The sequence below is a fragment of the Solenopsis invicta genome, chromosome 13 (assembly GCF_016802725.1).
Source record: "Solenopsis invicta isolate M01_SB chromosome 13, UNIL_Sinv_3.0, whole genome shotgun sequence".
Classification (NCBI taxonomy): Eukaryota; Metazoa; Arthropoda; class Insecta; order Hymenoptera; family Formicidae; genus Solenopsis; species Solenopsis invicta.
This window is the reverse complement of record NC_052676.1, coordinates 3,771,817-3,783,493: the sequence shown is the minus strand read 5'-3', so window position 1 is coordinate 3,783,493 and position 11,677 is coordinate 3,771,817. Positions and strand designations below refer to the sequence as shown.

The window sequence follows — 11,677 nt, the reverse complement described above, 5'->3', positions numbered from 1 at the left end:
AAAAACGCTGAAATTGTCAATTACTGTTAATTTATTTTGTGTTCATTTGTGTTAATTTATTTTGTGTTCATCAAATATATTTCAAAATTTCCTCTATCGTTGCAGTTAATATTTGATAGGCGCTGCCAAGTTTCTCTAGACTTATCACCAAACGTGATAAAATTTCGCGATGAAATGTAACGAAAAATTCTCTCTGAGGTGCCGCTAAACGAATCACGAAGTCATTGAGTCAAACATCGTAATCCGTCCGGCGTAAATACTCCTAAAACCATTGTTTGGCGTGTTACAATCGCTATTAACATTCAATACGCGCGACATTTACCTTGCGCGTTAAGCTGAAGACTTAAGAAGTCGCGCGCGACTACAAATTACATACAATTTGCAAAAGCGCTCGTGTAACATAGAGATAAAGTAAAAATGAATCACCCGGCACATAAAGACAAAGGTATTTCAGGTCTCTTATCGCCGCGAGCTGCATATCAGGCACCGAGCCGCGGTAATCAGGTAATAATCACCCGGAGTAATTATTATATTAAGTAACGCGAATATTTACCTGCTCACGCGGCATGTGTGCTGCGAGACTCGAAAAAATTGTGATAATTCGCTTTCGAGCTCGCCTTGGAGCAGGTAAAGTGGAGCGGAAGGTTGAACGAACGTGAAACGAGATTCGTTAGCGAACGAATGAGGAGACGGGGGGAAGGGGGGAAGGAGGAGAGGCTCGAGTGAGAGTTTCTCTCTCCCGGAGGTCATTGACAAGCGATGGATTTGCGAATGAGACGAGCGGGCTCTCCCCGGTGGTCTTTCGCGGGCGAAATTCCCCCTCGCCGGATGCGGAAATCGCGCGATTATTATTTTCTTACGAGAAGAGCACGCGCGCGGCGGGCGCCTTGCGTCACGATGTTACCCGCGCGATGGAAAAGCGATCGCCGGCTCGGCTGCAGGCTGTCACGGAGAAGGAAGGCGGAAGCCTTCGTCGCCTACCTCGCGACAGCTCCTTAATATTCCGAATCCGTTAGTTATGTCAGAGGAAACGCGCGGGATATCGGAAGAAGCCGCGGGGATCCAAAAGGCAAGCGGTTGGGATCTGTGAAGATCTTTTGTTCCATTAAGAGGATGCTATAGTGACCGAAGAACTTCCTCGACGTCGGCATTGCAGATTATTTTTCGAGGGAGACCAGGCTATCGCTCTTTGTCCAACGCATAGATCTGTCTTTGTTTTTCGATTATTTCGCCATCTGCGAAAAGACCTATTAACTACAGCCACTGCTCTTCTTGCCATCGTTTACGTACGCTAAGCGAAATTTGGACACGTACAGCTGTTCACCTATTAAACTTTTTTGTTAGGTTGTTGACTGAAACGATACACAGTCAGTGTTGTTTGTTAGAGTTTTCTGAAGTCCGCCCTGGTCTCATTTTATACATACGAGCTATAGAACGTCAGTAAATAACAAAAATTAATCTTGGTTGACAGATCCACGAGTCGAAAATAAATGAATTTTTAACTTTTTGATCGATTTTCTCATAAAATTTACCAGAGCAGACTTTGTTTTGGTGCGTACTTTTATTTTGCAAAAGGATTTTGTGATCTGTAAAGCCAATTCAAAAATTAATGAACACTGTAATGGTCGGTAATTTCCGTCAGTATAGCATCCTCTTAATGTGTACTTTCTGAACGATTTTCTGGTCGTAGAGATTGAGTACGATTATTTATTTATATATCATTGAAAAGCACATAAAAAGCACTTAATTCTAGTGTATTTATTTTTTTATTTTATTAATTATTTATATGAGTGGGTGCTGGCTTAACATTAAGCTAGCATCCCCACCTGCAATTTCATTTTCCTGCTAAACCGCTCGAGCACAAAAATTTCAAATTGGGTACATAATTAACACATAAAAAGCACTTAATTTTGGCATAGGTGGCGTTTCGATTTTTTGTGGTGGGGGTGCTAACTTAACAGACCTAATCAGTGGCCATTTTGTACTGGTTTGCGTATATCACGCCCTTTTCGTTCTCGTTCTCCTTGAGATCTTCTTTGGGCGTTCAGCTCCTTTTTTGAGAGCGTTCAGGTCGTTTTTTTGTCTGTCATGTTCTTCATATCCTTTCGCTTTTTAATATACGCTTTGTTATAGAAGTTCCGGAAGAGGAAATAGAACATTATGGCGTGCAAACCGATCCACCAGACGAAGACTTTCGGGAAATCACAATCGATGAAAAGCAATTGGAACGCATGGAGCATTACGAGAACGAACTGGACCATTTGCATAACGGTCAGATATTTCTTCCACCACAGATATGGTTGTATTTTCGGTCCCAACGTCGCCAGGAAATAATACAAATACATTATGATGTGTACAAAAGTGTTCACAAAACCGAAGAAAGTGGCGTGACCACCTGCAAAATATGAAGATCATCAATATTAAGAGAAGCTGCGTCTTATCAACTTTATCAACGGAATTGAATATTATTTAAAATTTATTTCAAATTTGTTTACGGAAAAATCCTGAGTTTATACATTAAATAATATTATTGAAGAAAATGAAAAGCATATTTCAAGCAGTCTAAGAGTGAACAGAATGAAAAAAAGGTTTTTAATTAAAGTGAATGTGAAATCAATTTCACAAAATTTAAATTTATATATGCACATTTGCAAAATTAAATGTGATTTCTCATATCGATGATGATAATGTAAAATTTCGTATATAGACTCGAATTTTGAGACAATTTGGATATTGATCGGTTGTATTCAACATATTAAATAGAAGATGGACCAATACAGCTACCAAATTCATTCATACTGCGCGCCGGTTACTTTTCGGTTTCAAACGCACTTTTTGAAAATAAACTTGAGAAAACAATATTATCATATAATTAAAATTAAAAATTAATTTTAATAATACCGATGCTAACTAGCTTCTCTAAAATTTCCCCTATCCCGAAGAAAGTGAAAAATTTATTGCGAAAAATGTTATCTCAGCCAGGAATATTTTTAAGCTGTATATAAACACCGCATATGAAATATTATTTCAACACCAAGATCTTGCTATGACCATTTTGGTCCATCTTCTATTTAATTTGTTGTATACAAATCACTTGTCTTGAATCTATATTTTATTAATCGATTATGTTCTCTAAATTAAGGATATCGATCGTATGCTTACCGGGGGTAAATTTAACTCCGAACCAAACGGATAGGGGCATGACACCATGATGAATGACATGGAGAGTACTAATGTGATCGTTCTTTTTCCTCAATACAAAGAAGATTGTGTCTGTGAGCTCGATGAACTTTGGCATATAATACCACCAGCAACCTCGTGCCACACGCAATGCATACGGATTGTTTGAGTAATCCACTGGTTGACACCTAAAGGAGTATCGTCCTCCCCAGCCTGAAAGAGCCTGCGAACACAAGACAAAAGATAAAATATCTTGATAAGTTTCTCTTAGATGAAGTATGAATTCATTAGGCAACTTACTTCGTTAAATAGCCAAATGGAGATGAATACTTGACAGAAATTGTACCACATCATCACTCTTCTGAGATCGAAGGGTTTTCGATTTTCCATCAGTTTTGGTCCCAAGACCTTAACGAAGTATACGTAGAACAAGCAAATCGCTACTGTAGGGAATGGGCCGCTCATCATCAGCCAATCGTTGACCCTCGGATCGCTTTTGTTGTCCATCAGATGTCGATAACCATCGTAAACCATTTGTACTAATTGCGCCATCTAAAATCCAAGTACTTTTTCATTGTTTTTGTTACTTCAATCTTGTTAAAGCAAAGTCGTTTGTAATCATGGTTTAATGTGCTTTATGTCGTTTTATTTACAAGTTACAAATCTGACGCGTTTTGCGGTAGAGAAAAAAACAGTGCTGTTTTAAGTCAATTGATATTATGACATAAGATGACCGATTATTTCAGATATCGTTTCAAATAAAAGACTATATTTATTGCTTGAGCAATGCGATTTAAGTGCATGGTTTAAGCAATGCGCGTAACGCCCGTTGCAAAACTAGGAAATATAGAAGCTGTTAGAATCATATGTTTATTATATAATTAATAGTCATCGATGACGTTTGTCAACTGTGAGATTTATCATGTATGCGAAATTATGACACAGACAATTAGAAAAGATTTAAGAGGGGGGTTTATTTTGAATATTAAATTTAAAAATTAAATTTTAGAATATCGTTTACAATAGTCTAATAATTAAACATTGAAATATAAGAAACGTGCTACATTTAATTAAAAATTTTTTTTTTTTAATTATATTAAATCAGAAAGAGACAAATAGACAATCTGCGGGAGCGCAGCGGTTTTAATTAGACCTTGCTTTTCAATTTTGTATCAATCGTACTTAATGACATAAAAAAATATAAACGTCAAAGAAATATTTTTAAAATCTGATAAAATAGAATTTTTTAAAATCAATTATATTCGAAATATTGGAAATCTTGGTAAAATTATTTGTTCTTTCCGTTGATGAGAATATGACTATTTAAGAAGAACGGTGAATTAAAACGCATAATTAATCACACACACTGTTATCGTGATTTTTCTTTCTTGTCACTTTGAGATCGCGAAACGCACAACAGAAACAAACGGAACGGCTTGAACAACTCGATGAACTGTTGATTTGATTCACGAGACACGCGACTCGATGTCAGCTCTATTCGACTTTGTTCTACTCTGTTCGACGCAAAATTTCGAGAATCTGTGGATCGCCAAGTCCCTTCTCGGAAGGTTAAACTACTGTTCTTTCACTGAGCTTGAAGTGGATCGGAAACACACCAGTGATCTAAATGGTTTTTCCCCCGCGAGCAGAAATCTTTGTGGCAGATTTTGCACTGCTCTCCCCTTTTGCTCAGGAGAATTTTTAGAGTGCTTTTCTAGAACATTCTATAATATTCCAAATTTAGACAGAGTATATGTGAGTAACATTCGCGAATCGACCTGTTCAAATGTATTTTGTCCAACTTTCTTATGAAAAATACTCACAAAAAAGTTTCACTTACACACTATATGGGTCGCATTGACTCTAACAAAACTTTGCTGCCGTGCCGTTCGAATTCTAGTTGACCAAAAAAGTTGATCAACCATATCAATCGAAAGAGGAGATTTCAAACTTTTTTTACGTCTTGGTCCGAACCTCCTATCTCATTCCGTTTTCACACAACAAGCGTTCGAAACTTCATATGGGGTCTCTCAGATCCACTTACGTGTTTAAGGGTTAAGACTCATTGAAGAATTGTACTCTATTGAAAAGGCGACAAATCGTAAAAGTTGTTCCATGTTTTTGAGATAAAAAGTGCAAACCTTTTTTAATGTTTAATGAGCTATTAATCCGCGGAAGAATGGTAGAATTAGTAGCTTTTTACCATATTTATAAAATTTATTATTCAAGTTATCCACGTATATTTCTTAAATTTATAAAAATTTGCATCGGATACATTTTTTAAATATTATTTGTAAATTTCGATGCGCCGTGTATCTTACACATGAGTAGTCGTAAATCCCGCAACTTTTTTTATATGACAAAAATGCAAGGATTTTTTTAAGTTTTTTTTTCAAGTATGAGAAAAAAAATATTTCATACTTAAAATTTTTTTTATAATAGTAAACAGTATGAAATTTTTATTAGCCTAATTTATTTTCCTTAAACATAGTAAATAATACTTAATAGATTAAATTTTCGACAGCTGCAGCGTATATGCCGACTTTATCCTATGAAAAAACCGGAATCTCTCGTACGTGCGATAGCGCACGTCTCACGCTCGGTTTTTATTCTTCTAGGCAATTTGGTACTCTATCCTGTAGTCCTCTAAACCCGGGGTTTCACGGCCGTCTTTTGAATTACAAATTTTAAATTAATTGGTCTGGCGCCCGATTATGATGCAATCGACAAGGACGTATAATAGTAACGTCTGATCTCATAGACCGGATTTTCTTTCGCTTGACTTTTGACCTACACACATTATTCAAAATCGCATCTTCTACGCCGAATAAAAATACCTCCACCTAATCCCTTGGAACCGGCATAAGAATCTGGTATATAAGCGACTGCATCGCCGATACTATTGTATCGTTTGTCAATTTGCTAAGCGTGCACAGTGTGTTACACGAAACCCATACCAGATTTCTTTTGAGGTGGGTATAATTTTGACAATTTGATTTTAAGAAATTTTTATTTTAATGTAGATTAAAAGATCTTTCAATCTTTCAATATATTTTTGTATTTGTTCGACATTTTCACGTTCAACATAATTCTAATTTTATTTAGTTCTATAATCTATGCAATATATATACGCCATATGACATAAGATATAAAAAAGGAAAAGTAGCTAACTAATGTAAACTGAGCTGTAAAAGTTAACAACAATAATCGAAAAAAATGATAACAATTTAACAACTGCTTAATTTAATTAAAAATGTATTAAAATAATATTATATATAAATATTAACAAAGCAATAATATCATTTTTGTGTTCTATTTCTCATATTATAAATTTAAGAAATATACGTGGATAACTTGAATAATAAATTTTATAAATATGGTAAAAAGCTACTAATTCTACCATTCTTCCGCGGATTAATAGCTCATTAAACATTAAAAAAGGTTTGCACTTTTTATCTCAAAAACATGGAACAACTTTTACGATTTGTCGCCTTTTCAATAGAGTACAATTCTTCAATGAGTCTTAACCCTTAAACACGTAAGTGGATCTGAGAGACCCCATATGAAGTTTCGAACGCTTGTTGTGTGAAAACGGAATGAGATAGGAGGTTCGGACCAAGACGTAAAAAAAGTTTGAAATCTCCTCTTTCGATTGATATGGTTGATCAACTTTTTTGGTCAACTAGAATTCGAACGGCACGGCAGCAAAGTTTTGTTAGAGTCAATGCGACCCATATAGTGTGTAAGTGAAACTTTTTTGTGAGTATTTTTCATAAGAAAGTTGGACAAAATACATTTGAACAGGTCGATTCGCGAATGTTACTCACATATACTCTGTCTAAATTTGGAATATTATAGAATGTTCTAGAAAAGCACTCTAAAAATTCTCCTGAGCAAAAGGGGAGAGCAGTGCAAAATCTGCCACAAAGATTTCTGCTCGCGGGGGAAAAACCATTTAGATCACTGGTGTGTTTCCGATCCACTTCAAGCTCAGTGAAAGAACAGTAGTTTAACCTTCCGAGAAGGGACTTGGCGATCCACAGATTCTCGAAATTTTGCGTCGAACAGAGTAGAACAAAGTCGAATAGAGCTGACATCGAGTCGCGTGTCTCGTGAATCAAATCAACAGTTCATCGAGTTGTTCAAGCCGTTCCGTTTGTTTCTGTTGTGCGTTTCGCGATCTCAAAGTGACAAGAAAGAAAAATCACGATAACAGTGTGTGTGATTAATTATGCGTTTTAATTCACCGTTCTTCTTAAATAGTCATATTCTCATCAACGGAAAGAACAAATAATTTTACCAAGATTTCCAATATTTCGAATATAATTGATTTTAAAAAATTCTATTTTATCAGATTTTAAAAATATTTCTTTGACGTTTATATTTTTTTATGTCATTAAGTACGATTGATACAAAATTGAAAAGCAAGGTCTAATTAAAACCGCTGCGCTCCCGCAGATTGTCTATTTGTCTCTTTCTGATTTAATATAATTAAAAAAAAAAATTTTTAATTAAATGTAGCACGTTTCTTATATTTCAATGTTTAATTATTAGACTATTGTAAACGATATTCTAAAATTTAATTTTTAAATTTAATATTCAAAATAAACCCCCCTCTTAAATCTTTTCTAATTGTCTGTGTCATAATTTCGCATACATGATAAATCTCACAGTTGACAAACGTCATCGATGACTATTAATTATATAATAAACATATGATTCTAACAGCTTCTATATTTCCTAGTTTTGCAACGGGCGTTACGCGCATTGCTTAAACCATGCACTTAAATCGCATTGCTCAAGCAATAAATATAGTCTTTTATTTGAAACGATATCTGAAATAATCGGTCATCTTATGTCATAATATCAATTGACTTAAAACAGCACTGTTTTTTTCTCTACCGCAAAACGCGTCAGATTTGTAACTTGTAAATAAAACGACATAAAGCACATTAAACCATGATTACAAACGACTTTGCTTTAACAAGATTGAAGTAACAAAAACAATGAAAAAGTACTTGGATTTTAGATGGCGCAATTAGTACAAATGGTTTACGATGGTTATCGACATCTGATGGACAACAAAAGCGATCCGAGGGTCAACGATTGGCTGATGATGAGCGGCCCATTCCCTACAGTAGCGATTTGCTTGTTCTACGTATACTTCGTTAAGGTCTTGGGACCAAAACTGATGGAAAATCGAAAACCCTTCGATCTCAGAAGAGTGATGATGTGGTACAATTTCTGTCAAGTATTCATCTCCATTTGGCTATTTAACGAAGTAAGTTGCCTAATGAATTCATACTTCATCTAAGAGAAACTTATCAAGATATTTTATCTTTTGTCTTGTGTTCGCAGGCTCTTTCAGGCTGGGGAGGACGATACTCCTTTAGGTGTCAACCAGTGGATTACTCAAACAATCCGTATGCATTGCGTGTGGCACGAGGTTGCTGGTGGTATTATATGCCAAAGTTCATCGAGCTCACAGACACAATCTTCTTTGTATTGAGGAAAAAGAACGATCACATTAGTACTCTCCATGTCATTCATCATGGTGTCATGCCCCTATCCGTTTGGTTCGGAGTTAAATTTACCCCCGGTAAGCATACGATCGATATCCTTAATTTAGAGAACATAATCGATTAATAAAATATAGATTCAAGACAAGTGATTTGTATACAACAAATTAAATAGAAGATGGACCAAAATGGTCATAGCAAGATCTTGGTGTTGAAATAATATTTCATATGCGGTGTTTATATACAGCTTAAAAATATTCCTGGCTGAGATAACATTTTTCGCAATAAATTTTTCACTTTCTTCGGGATAGGGGAAATTTTAGAGAAGCTAGTTAGCATCGGTATTATTAAAATTAATTTTTAATTTTAATTATATGATAATATTGTTTTCTCAAGTTTATTTTCAAAAAGTGCGTTTGAAACCGAAAAGTAACCGGCGCGCAGTATGAATGAATTTGGTAGCTGTATTGGTCCATCTTCTATTTAATATGTTGAATACAACCGATCAATATCCAAATTGTCTCAAAATTCGAGTCTATATACGAAATTTTACATTATCATCATCGATATGAGAAATCACATTTAATTTTGCAAATGTGCATATATAAATTTAAATTTTGTGAAATTGATTTCACATTCACTTTAATTAAAAACCTTTTTTTCATTCTGTTCACTCTTAGACTGCTTGAAATATGCTTTTCATTTTCTTCAATAATATTATTTAATGTATAAACTCAGGATTTTTCCGTAAACAAATTTGAAATAAATTTTAAATAATATTCAATTCCGTTGATAAAGTTGATAAGACGCAGCTTCTCTTAATATTGATGATCTTCATATTTTGCAGGTGGTCACGCCACTTTCTTCGGTTTTGTGAACACTTTTGTACACATCATAATGTATTTGTATTATTTCCTGGCGACGTTGGGACCGAAAATACAACCATATCTGTGGTGGAAGAAATATCTGACCGTTATGCAAATGGTCCAGTTCGTTCTCGTAATGCTCCATGCGTTCCAATTGCTTTTCATCGATTGTGATTTCCCGAAAGTCTTCGTCTGGTGGATCGGTTTGCACGCCATAATGTTCTATTTCCTCTTCCGGAACTTCTATAACAAAGCGTATATTAAAAAGCGAAAGGATATGAAGAACATGACAGACAAAAAAACGACCTGAACGCTCTCAAAAAAGGAGCTGAACGCCCAAAGAAGATCTCAAGGAGAACGAGAACGAAAAGGGCGTGATATACGCAAACCAGTACAAAATGGCCACTGATTACGTCTGTTAAGTTAGCACCCCCACCACAAAAAATCGAAACGCCACCTATGCCAAAATTAAGTGCTTTTTATGTGTTAATTATGTACCCAATTTGAAATTTTTGTGCTCGAGCGGTTTAGCAGGAAAATGAAATTGCAGGTGGGGATGCTAGCTTAATGTTAAGCCAGCACCCACTCATATAAATAATTAATAAAATAAAAAAATAAATACACTAGAATTAAGTGCTTTTTATGTGCTTTTCAATGATATATAAATAAATAATCGTACTCAAACTCTACGAGCAGAAAATCGTTCAGAAAGTACAAATACACATTAATGGAACAAGAGTAAAGTACCAGAAAAAAAACAAAAAAATTTTTTGTTTACACGATTAACATTTTTTTCTCGATTTTTTTACAATAAAATAGTGAACGCGAGGCATCTGAGAAATTGGGCTCTAAAACTATTATCCAAGACAGTAACAGGAAAATTCAGATATAGTATCGCGTCAAAGTGTGCTAGTTCGCGTAATAAAAAAATTATTTAAAAAATTGCAATCGCCAGAACTATTTTGGAAAATGATTTTACAGCACAGAACTCTGCCAGAACTGGCGAGAACTGTCAGTGGAACTGCGTTAAATGATCAGCACGACACTTTTCGTCCAAGTGTTGCGATATGTTCAACATTTTATTGTAAAAAAAATGTTAATCGTGTAAATTTTTTTTTGAAATTGCAATCAGCGATAGAACTTTGATAGCACTAATTGGAACTTTTGTCAAATGTATTAATATTTAATGTTTTCTTGTACTTTAGAGGAGGAGGTGTCGTGCTAGATTTGCGAAGTTAACACATTTCTTAATTTTTGTTTTTTTAGTGTAAAAAATGCAGAACTCTTCGTTATTTTTATAAAGAACTCCGAAAAGTGCTATTGGAACTCTATGTATTTTTTTAATATTAACAGAATGTCGTGCCAACTTCACAGATCCAAGCGGTTGGAAAGTTCGTATCGAAATATTAGCTGCTCTCGCAGACATGCCCTTGCAGTCTAATAACGACGATAACGTTAACCGATGACGCACAGTGATTCATTGTTGTATCACCCGGAAAAAAAAGGACGACCACGCGTTGCTGATTCACGAAATTCACGAAGTGAGAGTCGCCGCCGTCGTCGCGAATCGAGGTAACTGACCGCGTCTCCGTCCGCGAGCTGGATTACCCTCTCGCAGCAGCGAGCGATGTCGGAGAAAGTGAGCGTGAAATGGGAAAACAGTTTTCCACCATATGCGGAATTTCGAAGCGGAGAAAACGTCGCATGATCGCACTTAAGTGATCGGAAGACTCACGCGACGATATTGAACGAATATATTTTTTTATTTAAACTACGATTCCTCTTTCTTAGCAAACGTGTTTTTTTAAAGGTATATTGTGAACTTTCAACTTTTCACAATTAACAATTTAGTATGGACGTACACTGAGAGAAAAAGTTGTTGACTTGATTAAAATTTTCAACTCGAGTAAATTTCTTCAATTCAAGTTGAATTAAAGTTCAAGTATATTCGAATTAAACACATAAATATTTGAACTGAAAAACTTTACTCAAGCCAGAATTTAAGAACTTCAATTTAATAATTTTTCTTTCCTCAGTGTGTGATACGAAATTTCACACTGAGAAAAAAATTTGCAATGAAATATTTGCCTGCGGTACATAAATATTTATTCA

The 11,677-nt window shown here is 35.2% G+C and overlaps 2 pseudogenes; one reads left to right on the top strand and one right to left on the bottom strand.

Moving 5' to 3' along the window:
- Positions 1 to 1,558: 1,558 nt before the first annotated feature.
- Positions 1,559 to 4,212, bottom strand: LOC120359315 (annotated as a pseudogene).
- Positions 4,213 to 5,634: 1,422 nt separating this feature from the next.
- On the top strand, positions 5,635 to 11,410 carry LOC105207527 (annotated as a pseudogene).
- The last annotated feature ends 267 nt before the right edge of the window (positions 11,411 to 11,677 follow it).